The sequence below is a fragment of the Mycteria americana genome, unplaced genomic scaffold (genome assembly GCF_035582795.1).
Source record: "Mycteria americana isolate JAX WOST 10 ecotype Jacksonville Zoo and Gardens unplaced genomic scaffold, USCA_MyAme_1.0 Scaffold_82, whole genome shotgun sequence".
Lineage (NCBI taxonomy): Eukaryota > Metazoa > Chordata > Aves > Ciconiiformes > Ciconiidae > Mycteria > Mycteria americana.
In genome coordinates, this window is record NW_027445667.1 from 72,685 (window position 1) to 90,855 (window position 18,171).

Below are 18,171 nucleotides of genomic sequence, written 5' to 3' on the forward strand. Positions count from 1 at the left end.
CTCTCTGGCAGAGCCCGGCTGCCAAATTGGAAACATCCAGAGATTGCGCCCACAGGAAAGCTGCCAGCACTGAAAGCTCTAGCTGGTTTTCACTGTCCCTTGGAACTGCATTCGCTGCCACACAGACATTCGCGCTCTGCTAAAGCATTGCTTCGTAATGGGGCAACACTCTGTATCTCTCTCTGGCAGAGCCCGGCTGCCAAATTGGAAACGTCCAGAGATTGCGCCCACAGGAAAGCTGCCAGCACTGAAAGCTCTAGCTGGTTTTCACTGTCCCTTGGAACTGCATTCGCTGCCACACAGACATTCGCGCTCTGCTAAAGCATTGCTTCCTAATGGGGCAACACTCTGTATCTCTCTCTGGAAGAGCCCGGCTGCCAAATTGGAAATGTCCAGAGATTGCGCCCACAGGAAAGCTGCCAGCACTGAAAGCTCTAGCTGGTTTTCACTGTCCCTTGGAACTGCATTCGCTGCCACACAGACATTTGCGCTCTGCTAAAGCATTGCTTCGTAATGGGGCAACACTCTGTATCTCTCTCTGGCAGAGCCCGGCTGCCAAATTGGAAACGTCCAGACATTGCGCCCACAGGAAAGCTGCCAGCACTGAAAGCTCTAGCTGGTTTTCACTGTCCCTTGGAACTGCATTCGCTGCCACACAGACATTCGCGCTCTGCTAAAGCATTGCTTCCTAATGGGGCAACACTCTGTATCTCTCTCTGGCAGAGCCCGGCTGCCAAATTGGAAACGTCCAGAGATTGCGCCCACAGGAAAGCTGCCAGCACTGAAAGCTCTAGCTGGTTTTCACTGTCCCTTGGAACTGCATTCGCTGCCACACAGACATTCGCGCTCTGCTAAAGCATTGCTTCCTAATGGGGCAACACTCTGTATCTCTCTCTGGAAGAGCCCGGCTGCCAAATTGGAAACGTCCAGAGATTGCGCCCACAGGAAAGCTGCCAGCACTGAAAGCTCTAGCTGGTTTTCACTGTCCCTTGGAACTGCATTCGCTGCCACACAGACATTCGCGCTCAGCCATAGCATTGCTTGGTAAGGGGGCAACATTCTGTATCTCTCTCTGGCAGAGCCCGGCTGCCAAATTGGAAACGTCCAGAGATTGCGCCCACAGGAAAGCTGCCAGCACTGAAAGCTCTAGCTGGTTTTCACTGTCCCTTGGAACTGCATTCGCTGCCACACAGACATTCGCGCTCTGCTAAAGCATTGCTTCGTAATGGGGCAACACTCTGTATCTCTCTCTGGCAGAGCCCGGCTGCCAAATTGGAAACGTCCAGAGATTGCGCCCACAGGAAAGCTGCCAGCACTGAAAGCTCTAGCTGGTTTTCACTGTCCCTTGGAACTGCATTCGCTGCCACACAGACATTTGCGCTCTGCTAAAGCATTGCTTCGTAATGGGGCAACACTCTGTATCTCTCTCTGGCAGAGCCCGGCTGCCAAATTGGAAACATCCAGAGATTGCGCCCACAGGAAAGCTGCCAGCACTGAAAGCTCTAGCTGGTTTTCACTGTCCCTTGGAACTGCATTCGCTGCCACACAGACATTCGCGCTCTGCTAAAGCATTGCTTCCTAATGGGGCAACACTCTGTATCTCTCTCTGGAAGAGCCCGGCTGCCAAATTGGAAATGTCCAGAGATTGCGCCCACAGGAAAGCTGCCAGCACTGAAAGCTCTAGCTGGTTTTCACTGTCCCTTGGAACTGCATTCGCTGCCACACAGACATTTGCGCTCTGCTAAAGCATTGCTTCGTAATGGGGCAACACTCTGTATCTCTCTCTGGCAGAGCCCGGCTGCCAAATTGGAAACGTCCAGACATTGCGCCCACAGGAAAGCTGCCAGCACTGAAAGCTCTAGCTGGTTTTCACTGTCCCTTGGAACTGCTTTCGCTGCCACACAGACATTCGCGCTCTGCTAAAGCATTGCTTCCTAATGGGGCAACACTCTGTATCTCTCTCTGGCAGAGCCCGGCTGCCAAATTGGAAACGTCCAGAGATTGCGCCCACAGGAAAGCTGCCAGCACTGAAAGCTCTAGCTGGTTTTCACTGTCCCTTGGAACTGCATTCGCTGCCACACAGACATTCGCGCTCTGCTAAAGCATTGCTTCCTAATGGGGCAACACTCTGTATCTCTCTCTGGAAGAGCCCGGCTGCCAAATTGGAAACGTCCAGAGATTGCGCCCACAGGAAAGCTGCCAGCACTGAAAGCTCTAGCTGGTTTTCACTGTCCCTTGGAACTGCATTCGCTGCCACACAGACATTCGCGCTCAGCCATAGCATTGCTTGGTAAGGGGGCAACATTCTGTATCTCTCTCTGGCAGAGCCCGGCTGCCAAATTGGAAACGTCCAGAGATTGCGCCCACAGGAAAGCTGCCAGCACTGAAAGCTCTAGCTGGTTTTCACTGTCCCTTGGAACTGCATTCGCTGCCACACAGACATTCGCGCTCTGCTAAAGCATTGCTTCGTAATGGGGCAACACTCTGTATCTCTCTCTGGCAGAGCCCGGCTGCCAAATTGGAAACGTCCAGAGATTGCGCCCACAGGAAAGCTGCCAGCACTGAAAGCTCTAGCTGGTTTTCACTGTCCCTTGGAACTGCATTCGCTGCCACACAGACATTTGCGCTCTGCTAAAGCATTGCTTCGTAATGGGGCAACACTCTGTATCTCTCTCTGGCAGAGCCCGGCTGCCAAATTGGAAACATCCAGAGATTGCGCCCACAGGAAAGCTGCCAGCACTGAAAGCTCTAGCTGGTTTTCACTGTCCCTTGGAACTGCATTCGCTGCCACACAGACATTCGCGCTCTGCTAAAGCATTGCTTCGTAATGGGGCAACACTCTGTATCTCTCTCTGGCAGAGCCCGGCTGCCAAATTGGAAACGTCCAGAGATTGCGCCCACAGGAAAGCTGCCAGCACTGAAAGCTCTAGCTGGTTTTCACTGTCCCTTGGAACTGCATTCGCTGCCACACAGACATTCGCGCTCTGCTAAAGCATTGCTTCGTAATGGGGCAACACTCTGTATCTCTCTCTGGCAGAGCCCGGCGGCCAAATTGGATATGTCCAGAGATTGCACCCACAGGAAATCTGCCAGCACTGAAAGCTCTAGCTGGTTTTCACTGTCCCTTGGAACTGCATTCGCTGCCACACAGACATTCGCGCTCTGCTAAAGCATTGCTTCCTAATGGGGCAACACTCTGTATCTCTCTCTGGCAGAGCCCGGCTGCCAAATTGGAAACGTCCAGACATTGCGCCCACAGGAAAGCTGCCAGCACTGAAAGCTCTAGCTGGTTTTCACTGTCCCTTGGAACTGCATTCGCTGCCACACAGACATTCGCGCTCAGCCATAGCATTGCTTGGTAAGGGGGCAACATTCTGTATCTCTCTCTGGCAGATCCCGGCTGCCAAATTGGAAACGTCCAGAGATTGCGCCCACAGGAAAGCTGCCAGCACTGAAAGCTCTAGCTGGTTTTCACTGTCCCTTGGAAATGCATTCGCTGCCACACAGACATTCGCGCTCTGCTAAAGCATTGCTTCGTAATGGGGCAACACTCTGTATCTCTCTCTGGCAGAGCCCGGCTGCCAAATTGGAAACGTCCAGAGATTGCGCCCACAGGAAAGCTGCCAGCACTGAAAGCTCTAGCTGGTTTTCACTGTCCCTTGGAACTGCATTCGCTGCCACACAGACATTCGCGCTCTGCTAAAGCATTGCTTCGTAATGGGGCAACACTCTGTATCTCTCTCTGGCAGAGCCCGGCTGCCAAACTGGAAACGTCCAGAGATTGCGCCCACAGGAAAGCTGCCAGCACTGAAAGCTCTAGCTGGTTTTCACTGTCCCTTGGAACTGCATTCGCTGCCACACAGACATTTGCGCTCTGCTAAAGCATTGCTTCGTAATGGGGCAACACTCTGTATCTCTCTCTGGCAGAGCCCGGCTGCCAAATTGGAAACATCCAGAGATTGCGCCCACAGGAAAGCTGCCAGCACTGAAAGCTCTAGCTGGTTTTCACTGTCCCTTGGAACTGCATTCGCTGCCACACAGACATTCGCGCTCTGCTAAAGCATTGCTTCCTAATGGGGCAACACTCTGTATCTCTCTCTGGCAGAGCCCAGCTGCCAAATTGGAAACGTGCAGAGATTGCGCCCACAGGAAAGCTGCCAGCACTGAAAGCTCTAGCTGGTTTTCACTGTCCCTTGGAACTGCATTTGCTGCCACACAGACATTCGCGCTCAGCCATAGCATTGCTTGGTAAGGGGGCAACATTCTGTATCTCTCTCTGGCAGAGCCCGGCTGCCAAATTGGAAACGTCCAGAGATTGCGCCCACAGGAAAGCTGCCAGCACTGAAAGCTCTAGCTGGTTTTCACTGTCCCTTGGAACTGCATTCGCTGCCACACAGACATTTGCGCTCTGCTAAAGCATTGCTTCCTAATGGGGCAACACTCTGTATCTCTCTCTGGCAGAGCCCGGCTGCCAAATTGGAAACGTCCAGACATTGCGCCCACAGGAAAGCTGCCAGCACTGAAAGCTCTAGCTGGTTTTCACTGTCCCTTGGAACTGCATTCGCTGCCACACAGACATTCGCGCTCAGCCATAGCATTGCTTGGTAAGGGGGCAACATTCTGTATCTCTCTCTGGCAGATCCCGGCTGCCAAATTGGAAACGTCCAGAGATTGCGCCCACAGGAAAGCTGCCAGCACTGAAAGCTCTAGCTGGTTTTCACTGTCCCTTGGAACTGCATTCGCTGCCACACAGACATTCGCGCTCTGCTAAAGCATTGCTTCGTAATGGGGCAACACTCTGTATCTCTCTCTGGCAGAGCCCGGCTGCCAAATTGGAAACGTCCAGAGATTGCGCCCACAGGAAAGCTGCCAGCACTGAAAGCTCTAGCTGGTTTTCACTGTCCCTTGGAACTGCATTCGCTGCCACACAGACATTCGCGCTCTGCTAAAGCATTGCTTCGTAATGGGGCAACACTCTGTATCTCTCTCTGGCAGAGCCCGGCTGCCAAATTGGAAACGTCCAGAGATTGCGCCCACAGGAAAGCTGCCAGCACTGAAAGCTCTAGCTGGTTTTCACTGTCCCTTGGAACTGCATTCGCTGCCACACAGACATTTGCGCTCTGCTAAAGCATTGCTTCGTAATGGGGCAACACTCTGTATCTCTCTCTGGCAGAGCCCGGCTGCCAAATTGGAAACATCCAGAGATTGCGCCCACAGGAAAGCTGCCAGCACTGAAAGCTCTAGCTGGTTTTCACTGTCCCTTGGAACTGCATTCGCTGCCACACAGACATTCGCGCTCAGCCATAGTATTGCTTGGTAAGGGGGCAACATTCTGTATCTCTCTCTGGCAGAGCCCGGCTGCCAAATTGGAAACGTCCAGAGATTGCGCCCACAGGAAAGCTGCCAGCACTGAAAGCTCTAGCTGGTTTTCACTGTCCCTTGGAACTGCATTCGCTGCCACACAGACATTCGCGCTCTGCTAAAGCATTGCTTCCTAATGGGGCAACACTCTGTATCTCTCTCTGGAAGAGCCCGGCTGCCAAATTGGAAATGTCCAGAGATTGCGCCCACAGGAAAGCTGCCAGCACTGAAAGCTCTAGCTGGTTTTCACTGTCCCTTGGAACTGCATTCGCTGCCACACAGACATTTGCGCTCTGCTAAAGCATTGCTTCGTAATGGGGCAACACTCTGTATCTCTCTCTGGCAGAGCCCGGCTGCCAAATTGGAAACGTCCAGACATTGCGCCCACAGGAAAGCTGCCAGCACTGAAAGCTCTAGCTGGTTTTCACTGTCCCTTGGAACTGCTTTCGCTGCCACACAGACATTCGCGCTCTGCTAAAGCATTGCTTCCTAATGGGGCAACACTCTGTATCTCTCTCTGGCAGAGCCCGGCTGCCAAATTGGAAACGTCCAGAGATTGCGCCCACAGGAAAGCTGCCAGCACTGAAAGCTCTAGCTGGTTTTCACTGTCCCTTGGAACTGCATTCGCTGCCACACAGACATTCGCGCTCTGCTAAAGCATTGCTTCCTAATGGGGCAACACTCTGTATCTCTCTCTGGAAGAGCCCGGCTGCCAAATTGGAAACGTCCAGAGATTGCGCCCACAGGAAAGCTGCCAGCACTGAAAGCTCTAGCTGGTTTTCACTGTCCCTTGGAACTGCATTCGCTGCCACACAGACATTCGCGCTCAGCCATAGCATTGCTTGGTAAGGGGGCAACATTCTGTATCTCTCTCTGGCAGAGCCCGGCTGCCAAATTGGAAACGTCCAGAGATTGCGCCCACAGGAAAGCTGCCAGCACTGAAAGCTCTAGCTGGTTTTCACTGTCCCTTGGAACTGCATTCGCTGCCACACAGACATTCGCGCTCTGCTAAAGCATTGCTTCGTAATGGGGCAACACTCTGTATCTCTCTCTGGCAGAGCCCGGCTGCCAAATTGGAAACGTCCAGAGATTGCGCCCACAGGAAAGCTGCCAGCACTGAAAGCTCTAGCTGGTTTTCACTGTCCCTTGGAACTGCATTCGCTGCCACACAGACATTTGCGCTCTGCTAAAGCATTGCTTCGTAATGGGGCAACACTCTGTATCTCTCTCTGGCAGAGCCCGGCTGCCAAATTGGAAACATCCAGAGATTGCGCCCACAGGAAAGCTGCCAGCACTGAAAGCTCTAGCTGGTTTTCACTGTCCCTTGGAACTGCATTCGCTGCCACACAGACATTCGCGCTCTGCTAAAGCATTGCTTCGTAATGGGGCAACACTCTGTATCTCTCTCTGGCAGAGCCCGGCTGCCAAATTGGAAACGTCCAGAGATTGCGCCCACAGGAAAGCTGCCAGCACTGAAAGCTCTAGCTGGTTTTCACTGTCCCTTGGAACTGCATTCGCTGCCACACAGACATTCGCGCTCTGCTAAAGCATTGCTTCGTAATGGGGCAACACTCTGTATCTCTCTCTGGCAGAGCCCGGCGGCCAAATTGGATATGTCCAGAGATTGCACCCACAGGAAATCTGCCAGCACTGAAAGCTCTAGCTGGTTTTCACTGTCCCTTGGAACTGCATTCGCTGCCACACAGACATTCGCGCTCTGCTAAAGCATTGCTTCCTAATGGGGCAACACTCTGTATCTCTCTCTGGCAGAGCCCGGCTGCCAAATTGGAAACGTCCAGACATTGCGCCCACAGGAAAGCTGCCAGCACTGAAAGCTCTAGCTGGTTTTCACTGTCCCTTGGAACTGCATTCGCTGCCACACAGACATTCGCGCTCAGCCATAGCATTGCTTGGTAAGGGGGCAACATTCTGTATCTCTCTCTGGCAGATCCCGGCTGCCAAATTGGAAACGTCCAGAGATTGCGCCCACAGGAAAGCTGCCAGCACTGAAAGCTCTAGCTGGTTTTCACTGTCCCTTGGAAATGCATTCGCTGCCACACAGACATTCGCGCTCTGCTAAAGCATTGCTTCGTAATGGGGCAACACTCTGTATCTCTCTCTGGCAGAGCCCGGCTGCCAAATTGGAAACGTCCAGAGATTGCGCCCACAGGAAAGCTGCCAGCACTGAAAGCTCTAGCTGGTTTTCACTGTCCCTTGGAACTGCATTCGCTGCCACACAGACATTCGCGCTCTGCTAAAGCATTGCTTCGTAATGGGGCAACACTCTGTATCTCTCTCTGGCAGAGCCCGGCTGCCAAACTGGAAACGTCCAGAGATTGCGCCCACAGGAAAGCTGCCAGCACTGAAAGCTCTAGCTGGTTTTCACTGTCCCTTGGAACTGCATTCGCTGCCACACAGACATTTGCGCTCTGCTAAAGCATTGCTTCGTAATGGGGCAACACTCTGTATCTCTCTCTGGCAGAGCCCGGCTGCCAAATTGGAAACATCCAGAGATTGCGCCCACAGGAAAGCTGCCAGCACTGAAAGCTCTAGCTGGTTTTCACTGTCCCTTGGAACTGCATTCGCTGCCACACAGACATTCGCGCTCTGCTAAAGCATTGCTTCCTAATGGGGCAACACTCTGTATCTCTCTCTGGCAGAGCCCAGCTGCCAAATTGGAAACGTGCAGAGATTGCGCCCACAGGAAAGCTGCCAGCACTGAAAGCTCTAGCTGGTTTTCACTGTCCCTTGGAACTGCATTTGCTGCCACACAGACATTCGCGCTCAGCCATAGCATTGCTTGGTAAGGGGGCAACATTCTGTATCTCTCTCTGGCAGAGCCCGGCTGCCAAATTGGAAACGTCCAGAGATTGCGCCCACAGGAAAGCTGCCAGCACTGAAAGCTCTAGCTGGTTTTCACTGTCCCTTGGAACTGCATTCGCTGCCACACAGACATTTGCGCTCTGCTAAAGCATTGCTTCCTAATGGGGCAACACTCTGTATCTCTCTCTGGCAGAGCCCGGCTGCCAAATTGGAAACGTCCAGACATTGCGCCCACAGGAAAGCTGCCAGCACTGAAAGCTCTAGCTGGTTTTCACTGTCCCTTGGAACTGCATTCGCTGCCACACAGACATTCGCGCTCAGCCATAGCATTGCTTGGTAAGGGGGCAACATTCTGTATCTCTCTCTGGCAGATCCCGGCTGCCAAATTGGAAACGTCCAGAGATTGCGCCCACAGGAAAGCTGCCAGCACTGAAAGCTCTAGCTGGTTTTCACTGTCCCTTGGAACTGCATTCGCTGCCACACAGACATTCGCGCTCTGCTAAAGCATTGCTTCGTAATGGGGCAACACTCTGTATCTCTCTCTGGCAGAGCCCGGCTGCCAAATTGGAAACGTCCAGAGATTGCGCCCACAGGAAAGCTGCCAGCACTGAAAGCTCTAGCTGGTTTTCACTGTCCCTTGGAACTGCATTCGCTGCCACACAGACATTCGCGCTCTGCTAAAGCATTGCTTCGTAATGGGGCAACACTCTGTATCTCTCTCTGGCAGAGCCCGGCTGCCAAATTGGAAACGTCCAGAGATTGCGCCCACAGGAAAGCTGCCAGCACTGAAAGCTCTAGCTGGTTTTCACTGTCCCTTGGAACTGCATTCGCTGCCACACAGACATTTGCGCTCTGCTAAAGCATTGCTTCGTAATGGGGCAACACTCTGTATCTCTCTCTGGCAGAGCCCGGCTGCCAAATTGGAAACATCCAGAGATTGCGCCCACAGGAAAGCTGCCAGCACTGAAAGCTCTAGCTGGTTTTCACTGTCCCTTGGAACTGCATTCGCTGCCACACAGACATTCGCGCTCAGCCATAGTATTGCTTGGTAAGGGGGCAACATTCTGTATCTCTCTCTGGCAGAGCCCGGCTGCCAAATTGGAAACGTCCAGAGATTGCGCCCACAGGAAAGCTGCCAGCACTGAAAGCTCTAGCTGGTTTTCACTGTCCCTTGGAACTGCATTCGCTGCCACACAGACATTCGCGCTCTGCTAAAGCATTGATTCCTAATGGGGCAACACTCTGTATCTCTCTCTGGCAGAGCCCGGCTGCCAAATTGGAACCGTCCAGAGATTGCGCCCACAGGAAAGCTGCCAGCACTGAAAGCTCTAGCTGGTTTTCACTGTCCCTTGGAACTGCATTCGCTGCCACACAGACATTCGCGCTCTGCTAAAGCATTGCTTCGTAATGGGGCAACACTCTGTATCTCTCTCTGGCAGAGCCCGGCTGCCAAATTGGAAACGTGCAGAGATTGCGCCCACAGGAAAGCTGCCAGCACTGAAAGCTCTAGCTGGTTTTCACTGTCCCTTGGAACTGCATTCGCTGCCACACAGACATTCGCGCTCTGCTAAAGCATTGCTTCGTAATGGGGCAACACTCTGTATCTCTCTCTGGCAGAGCCCGGCTGCCAAATTGGAAACATCCAGACATTGCGCCCACAGGAAAGCTGCCAGCACTGAAAGCTCTAGCTGGTTTTCACTGTCCCTTGGAACTGCATTCGCTGCCACACAGACATTCGCGCTCTGCTAAAGCATTGCTTCGTAATGGGGCAACACTCTGTATCTCTCTCTGGCAGAGCCCGGCTGCCAAATTGGAAACGTCCGGAGATTGCGCCCACAGGAAAGCTGCCAGCACTGAAAGCTCTAGCTGGTTTTCACTGTCCCTTGGAACTGCATTCGCTGCCACACAGACATTCGCGCTCTGCTAAAGCATTGCTTCCTAATGGGGCAACACTCTGTATCTCTCTCTGGCAGAGCCCGGCTGCCAAATTGGAAACGTCCAGAGATTGCGCCCACAGGAAAGCTGCCAGCACTGAAAGCTCTAGCTGGTTTTCACTGTCCCTTGGAACTGCATTCGCTGCCACACAGACATTTGCGCTCTGCTAAAGCATTGCTTTGTAATGGGGCAACACTCTGTATCTCTCTCTGGCAGAGCCCGGCTGCCAAATTGGAAACATCCAGAGATTGCGCCCACAGGAAAGCTGCCAGCACTGAAAGCTCTAGCTGGTTTTCACTGTCCCTTGGAACTGCATTCGCTGCCACACAGACATTCGCGCTCTGCTAAAGCATTGCTTCCTAATGGGGCAACACTCTGTATCTCTCTCTGGCAGAGCCCAGCTGCCAAATTGGAAACGTCCAGAGATTGCGCCCACAGGAAAGCTGCCAGCACTGAAAGCTCTAGCTGGTTTTCACTGTCCCTTGGAACTGCATTCACTGCCACACAGACATTCGCGCTCTGCTAAAGCATTGCTTCGTAATGGGGCAACAATCTGTATCTCTCTCTGGCAGAGCCCGGCTGCCAAATTGGAAACGTCCAGAGATTGTGCCCACAGGAAAGCTGCCAGCACTGAAAGCTCTAGCTGGTTTTCACTGTCCCTTGGAACTGCATTCGCTGCCACACAGACATTCGCGCTCTGCTAAAGCATTGCTTCGTAATGGGGCAACACTCTGTATCTCTCTCTGGCAGAGCCCGGCTGCCAAATTGGAAACGTCCGGAGATTGCGCCCACAGGAAAGCTGCCAGCACTGAAAGCTCTAGCTGGTTTTCACTGTCCCTTGGAACTGCATTCGCTGCCACACAGACATTCGCGCTCTGCTAAAGCATTGCTTCCTAATGGGGCAACACTCTGTATCTCTCTCTGGCAGAGCCCGGCTGCCAAATTGGAAACGTCCAGAGATTGCGCCCACAGGAAAGCTGCCAGCACTGAAAGCTCTAGCTGGTTTTCACTGTCCCTTGGAACTGCATTCGCTGCCACACAGACATTTGCGCTCTGCTAAAGCATTGCTTTGTAATGGGGCAACACTCTGTATCTCTCTCTGGCAGAGCCCGGCTGCCAAATTGGAAACATCCAGAGATTGCGCCCACAGGAAAGCTGCCAGCACTGAAAGCTCTAGCTGGTTTTCACTGTCCCTTGGAACTGCATTCGCTGCCACACAGACATTCGCGCTCTGCTAAAGCATTGCTTCCTAATGGGGCAACACTCTGTACCTCTCTCTGGCAGAGCCCAGCTGCCAAATTGGAAACGTCCAGAGATTGCGCCCACAGGAAAGCTGCCAGCACTGAAAGCTCTAGCTGGTTTTCACTGTCCCTTGGAACTGCATTCACTGCCACACAGACATTCGCGCTCTGCTAAAGCATTACTTCCTAATGGGGCAACAATCTGTATCTCTCTCTGGCAGAGCCCGGCTGCCAAATTGGAAACGTCCAGAGATTGTGCCCACAGGAAAGCTGCCAGCACTGAAAGCTCTAGCTGGTTTTCACTGTCCCTTGGAACTGCATTCGCTGCCACACAGACATTCACGCTCTGCTAAAGCATTGCTTCGTAATGGGGCAACACTCTGTATCTCTCTCTGGCAGAGCCCGGCTGCCAAATTGGAAACGTCCAGAGATTGCGCCCACAGGAAAGCTGCCAGCACTGAAAGCTCTAGCTGGTTTTCACTGTCCCTTGGAACTGCATTCGCTGCCACACAGACATTCGCGCTCTGCTAAAGCATTGCTTCGTAATGGGGCAACAACCTGTATCTCTCTCTGGCAGAGCCCGGCTGCCAAATTGGAAACGTCCAGAGATTGCGCCCACAGGAAAGCTGCCAGCACTGAAAGCTCTAGCTGGTTTTCACTGTCCCTTGGAACTGCATTCGCTGCCACACAGACATTTGCGCTCTGCTAAAGCATTGCTTCGTAATGGGGCAACACTCTGTATCTCTCTCTGGCAGAGCCCGGCTGCCAAATTGGAAACATCCAGAGATTGCGCCCACAGGAAAGCTGCCAGCACTGAAAGCTCTAGCTGGTTTTCACTGTCCCTTGGAACTGCATTCGCTGCCACACAGACATTCGCGCTCTGCTAAAGCATTGCTTCCTAATGGGGCAACACTCTGTATCTCTCTCTGGCAGAGCCCAGCTGCCAAATGGGAAACGTGCAGAGATTGCGCCCACAGGAAAGCTGCCAGCACTGAAAGCTCTAGCTGGTTTTCACTGTCCCTTGGAACTGCATTCGCTGCCACACAGACATTCGCGCTCTGCTAAAGCATTGCTTCCTAATGGGGCAACACTCTGCATCTCTCTCTGGCAGAGCCCGGCTGCCAAATTGGAAACGTCCAGAGATTGCGCCCACAGGAAAGCTGCCAGCACTGAAAGCTCTAGCTGGTTTTCACTGTCCCTTGGAACTGCATTCGCTGCCACACAGACATTCGCGCTCTGCTAAAGCATTGCTTCGTAATGGGGCAACACTCTGTATCTCTCTCTGGCAGAGCCCGGCTGCCAAATTGGAAACGTCCAGAGATTGCGCCCACAGGAAAGCTGCCAGCACTGAAAGCTCTAGCTGGTTTTCACTGTCCCTTGGAACTGCATTCGCTGCCACACAGACATTTGCGCTCTGCTAAAGCATTGCTTCGTAATGGGGCAACACTCTGTATCTCTCTCTGGCAGAGCCCGGCTGCCAAATTGGAAACATCCAGAGATTGCGCCCACAGGAAAGCTGCCAGCACTGAAAGCTCTAGCTGGTTTTCACTGTCCCTTGGAACTGCATTCGCTGCCACACAGACATTCGCGCTCTGCTAAAGCATTGCTTCGTAATGGGGCAACACTCTGTATCTCTCTCTGGCAGAGCCCGGCTGCCAAATTGGAAACGTCCAGAGATTGCGCCCACAGGAAAGCTGCCAGCACTGAAAGCTCTAGCTGGTTTTCACTGTCCCTTGGAACTGCATTCGCTGCCACACAGACATTCGCGCTCTGCTAAAGCATTGCTTCCTAATGGGGCAACACTCTGTATCTCTCTCTGGAAGAGCCCGGCTGCCAAATTGGAAATGTCCAGAGATTGCGCCCACAGGAAAGCTGCCAGCACTGAAAGCTCTAGCTGGTTTTCACTGTCCCTTGGAACTGCATTCGCTGCCACACAGACATTTGCGCTCTGCTAAAGCATTGCTTCGTAATGGGGCAACACTCTGTATCTCTCTCTGGCAGAGCCCGGCTGCCAAATTGGAAACGTCCAGACATTGCGCCCACAGGAAAGCTGCCAGCACTGAAAGCTCTAGCTGGTTTTCACTGTCCCTTGGAACTGCATTCGCTGCCACACAGACATTCGCGCTCAGCCATAGCATTGCTTGGTAAGGGGGCAACATTCTGTATCTCTCTCTGGCAGAGCCCGGCTGCCAAATTGGAAACGTCCAGAGATTGCGCCCACAGGAAAGCTGCCAGCACTGAAAGCTCTAGCTGGTTTTCACTGTCCCTTGGAACTGCATTCGCTGCCACACAGACATTCGCGCTCTGCTAAAGCATTGCTTCCTAATGGGGCAACACTCTGTATCTCTCTCTGGAAGAGCCCGGCTGCCAAATTGGAAACGTCCAGAGATTGCGCCCACAGGAAAGCTGCCAGCACTGAAAGCTCTAGCTGGTTTTCACTGTCCCTTGGAACTGCATTCGCTGCCACACAGACATTCGCGCTCAGCCATAGCATTGCTTGGTAAGGGGGCAACATTCTGTATCTCTCTCTGGCAGAGCCCGGCTGCCAAATTGGAAACGTCCAGAGATTGCGCCCACAGGAAAGCTGCCAGCACTGAAAGCTCTAGCTGGTTTTCACTGTCCCTTGGAACTGCATTCGCTGCCACACAGACATTCGCGCTCTGCTAAAGCATTGCTTCGTAATGGGGCAACACTCTGTATCTCTCTCTGGCAGAGCCCGGCTGCCAAATTGGAAACGTCCAGAGATTGCGCCCACAGGAAAGCTGCCAGCACTGAAAGCTCTAGCTGGTTTTCACTGTCCCTTGGAACTGCATTCGCTGCCACACAGACATTCGCGCTCTGCTAAAGCATTGCTTCGTAATGGGGCAACACTCTGTATCTCTCTCTGGCAGAGCCCGGCTGCCAAACTGGAAACGTCCAGAGATTGCGCCCACAGGAAAGCTGCCAGCACTGAAAGCTCTAGCTGGTTTTCACTGTCCCTTGGAACTGCATTCGCTGCCACACAGACATTTGCGCTCTGCTAAAGCATTGCTTCGTAATGGGGCAACACTCTGTATCTCTCTCTGGCAGAGCCCGGCTGCCAAATTGGAAACATCCAGAGATTGCGCCCACAGGAAAGCTGCCAGCACTGAAAGCTCTAGCTGGTTTTCACTGTCCCTTGGAACTGCATTCGCTGCCACACAGACATTCGCGCTCTGCTAAAGCATTGCTTCCTAATGGGGCAACACTCTGTATCTCTCTCTGGCAGAGCCCAGCTGCCAAATTGGAAACGTGCAGAGATTGCGCCCACAGGAAAGCTGCCAGCACTGAAAGCTCTAGCTGGTTTTCACTGTCCCTTGGAACTGCATTCGCTGCCACACAGACATTCGCGCTCAGCCATAGCATTGCTTGGTAAGGGGGCAACATTCTGTATCTCTCTCTGGCAGATCCCGGCTGCCAAATTGGAAACGTCCAGAGATTGCGCCCACAGGAAAGCTGCCAGCACTGAAAGCTCTAGCTGGTTTTCACTGTCCCTTGGAACTGCATTCGCTGCCACACAGACATTCGCGCTCTGCTAAAGCATTGCTTCGTAATGGGGCAACACTCTGTATCTCTCTCTGGCAGAGCCCGGCTGCCAAATTGGAAACGTCCAGAGATTGCGCCCACAGGAAAGCTGCCAGCACTGAAAGCTCTAGCTGGTTTTCACTGTCCCTTGGAACTGCATTCGCTGCCACACAGACATTCGCGCTCTGCTAAAGCATTGCTTCGTAATGGGGCAACACTCTGTATCTCTCTCTGGCAGAGCCCGGCTGCCAAATTGGAAACGTCCAGAGATTGCGCCCACAGGAAAGCTGCCAGCACTGAAAGCTCTAGCTGGTTTTCACTGTCCCTTGGAACTGCATTCGCTGCCACACAGACATTTGCGCTCTGCTAAAGCATTGCTTCGTAATGGGGCAACACTCTGTATCTCTCTCTGGCAGAGCCCGGCTGCCAAATTGGAAACATCCAGAGATTGCGCCCACAGGAAAGCTGCCAGCACTGAAAGCTCTAGCTGGTTTTCACTGTCCCTTGGAACTGCATTCGCTGCCACACAGACATTCGCGCTCTGCTAAAGCATTGCTTCGTAATGGGGCAACACTCTGTATCTCTCTCTGGCAGAGCCCAGCTGCCAAATTGGAAACGTGCAGAGATTGCGCCCACAGGAAAGCTGCCAGCACTGAAAGCTCTAGCTGGTTTTCACTGTCCCTTGGAACTGCATTCGCTGCCACACAGACATTCGCGCTCTGCTAAAGCATTGCTTCCTAATGGGGCAACACTCTGTATCTCTCTCTGGCAGAGCCCGGCTGCCAAATTGGAACCGTCCAGAGATTGCGCCCACAGGAAAGCTGCCAGCACTGAAAGCTCTAGCTGGTTTTCACTGTCCCTTGGAACTGCATTCGCTGCCACACAGACATTCGCGCTCTGCTAAAGCATTGCTTCGTAATGGGGCAACACTCTGTATCTCTCTCTGGCAGAGCCCGGCTGCCAAATTGGAAACGTCCAGAGATTGCGCCCACAGGAAAGCTGCCAGCACTGAAAGCTCTAGCTGGTTTTCACTGTCCCTTGGAACTGCATTCGCTGCCACACAGACATTCGCGCTCTGCTAAAGCATTGCTTCCTAATGGGGCAACACTCTGTATCTCTCTCTGGCAGAGCCCGGCTGCCAAATTGGAAACGTCCAGAGATTGCGCCCACAGGAAAGCTGCCAGCACTGAAAGCTCTAGCTGGTTTTCACTGTCCCTTGGAACTGCATTCGCTGCCACACAGACATTCGCGCTCTGCTAAAGCATTGCTTCGTAATGGGGCAACACTCTGTATCTCTCTCTGGCAGAGCCCGGCTGCCAAATTGGAAACGTCCGGAGATTGCGCCCACAGGAAAGCTGCCAGCACTGAAAGCTCTAGCTGGTTTTCACTGTCCCTTGGAACTGCATTCGCTGCCACACAGACATTCGCGCTCTGCTAAAGCATTGCTTCCTAATGGGGCAACACTCTGTATCTCTCTCTGGCAGAGCCCGGCTGCCAAATTGGAAACGTCCAGAGATTGCGCCCACAGGAAAGCTGCCAGCACTGAAAGCTCTAGCTGGTTTTCACTGTCCCTTGGAACTGCATTCGCTGCCACACAGACATTCGCGCTCTGCTAAAGCATTGCTTCGTAATGGGGCAACACTCTGTATCTCTCTCTGGCAGAGCCCGGCTGCCAAATTGGAAACGTCCAGAGATTGCGCCCACAGGAAAGCTGCCAGCACTGAAAGCTCTAGCTGGTTTTCACTGTCCCTTGGAACTGCATTCGCTGCCACACAGACATTTGCGCTCTGCTAAAGCATTGCTTCGTAATGGGGCAACACTCTGTATCTCTCTGTGGCAGAGCCCGTCTGCCGAATTGGAAACATCCAGAGATTGCGCCCACAGGAAAGCTGCCAGCACTGAAAGCTCTAGCTGGTTTTCACTGTCCCTTGGAACTGCATTCGCTGCCACACAGACATTCGCGCTCTGCTAAAGCATTGCTTCGTAATGGGGCAACACTCTGTATCTCTCTCTGGCAGAGCCCGGCTGCCAAATTGGAAACATCCAGAGATTGCGCCCACAGGAAAGCTGCCAGCACTGAAAGCTCTAGCTGGTTTTCACTGTCCCTTGGAACTGCATTTGCTGCCACACAGACATTCGCGCTCAGCCATAGCATTGCTTGGTAAGGGGGCAACATTCTGTATCTCTCTCTGGCAGAGCCCGGCTGCCAAATTGGAAACGTCCAGAGATTGCGCCCACAGGAAAGCTGCCAGCACTGAAAGCTCTAGCTGGTTTTCACTGTCCCTTGGAACTGCATTCGCTGCCACACAGACATTTGCGCTCTGCTAAAGCATTGCTTCCTAATGGGGCAACACTCTGTATCTCTCTCTGGCAGAGCCCGGCTGCCAAATTGGAAACGTCCAGACATTGCGCCCACAGGAAAGCTGCCAGCACTGAAAGCTCTAGCTGGTTTTCACTGTCCCTTGGAACTGCATTCGCTGCCACACAGACATTCGCGCTCAGCCATAGCATTGCTTGGTAAGGGGGCAACATTCTGTATCTCTCTCTGGCAGATCCCGGCTGCCAAATTGGAAACGTCCAGAGATTGCGCCCACAGGAAAGCTGCCAGCACTGAAAGCTCTAGCTGGTTTTCACTGTCCCTTGGAACTGCATTCGCTGCCACACAGACATTCGCGCTCTGCTAAAGCATTGCTTCGTAATGGGGCAACACTCTGTATCTCTCTCTGGCAGAGCCCGGCTGCCAAATTGGAAACGTCCAGAGATTGCGCCCACAGGAAAGCTGCCAGCACTGAAAGCTCTAGCTGGTTTTCACTGTCCCTTGGAACTGCATTCGCTGCCACACAGACATTCGCGCTCTGCTAAAGCATTGCTTCGTAATGGGGCAACACTCTGTATCTCTCTCTGGCAGAGCCCGGCTGCCAAATTGGAAACGTCCAGAGATTGCGCCCACAGGAAAGCTGCCAGCACTGAAAGCTCTAGCTGGTTTTCACTGTCCCTTGGAACTGCATTCGCTGCCACACAGACATTTGCGCTCTGCTAAAGCATTGCTTCGTAATGGGGCAACACTCTGTATCTCTCTCTGGCAGAGCCCAGCTGCCAAATTGGAAACGTGCAGAGATTGCGCCCACAGGAAAGCTGCCAGCACTGAAAGCTCTAGCTGGTTTTCACTGTCCCTTGGAACTGCATTCGCTGCCACACAGACATTCGCGCTCAGCCATAGCATTGCTTGGTAAGGGGGCAACATTCTGTATCTCTCTCTGGCAGAGCC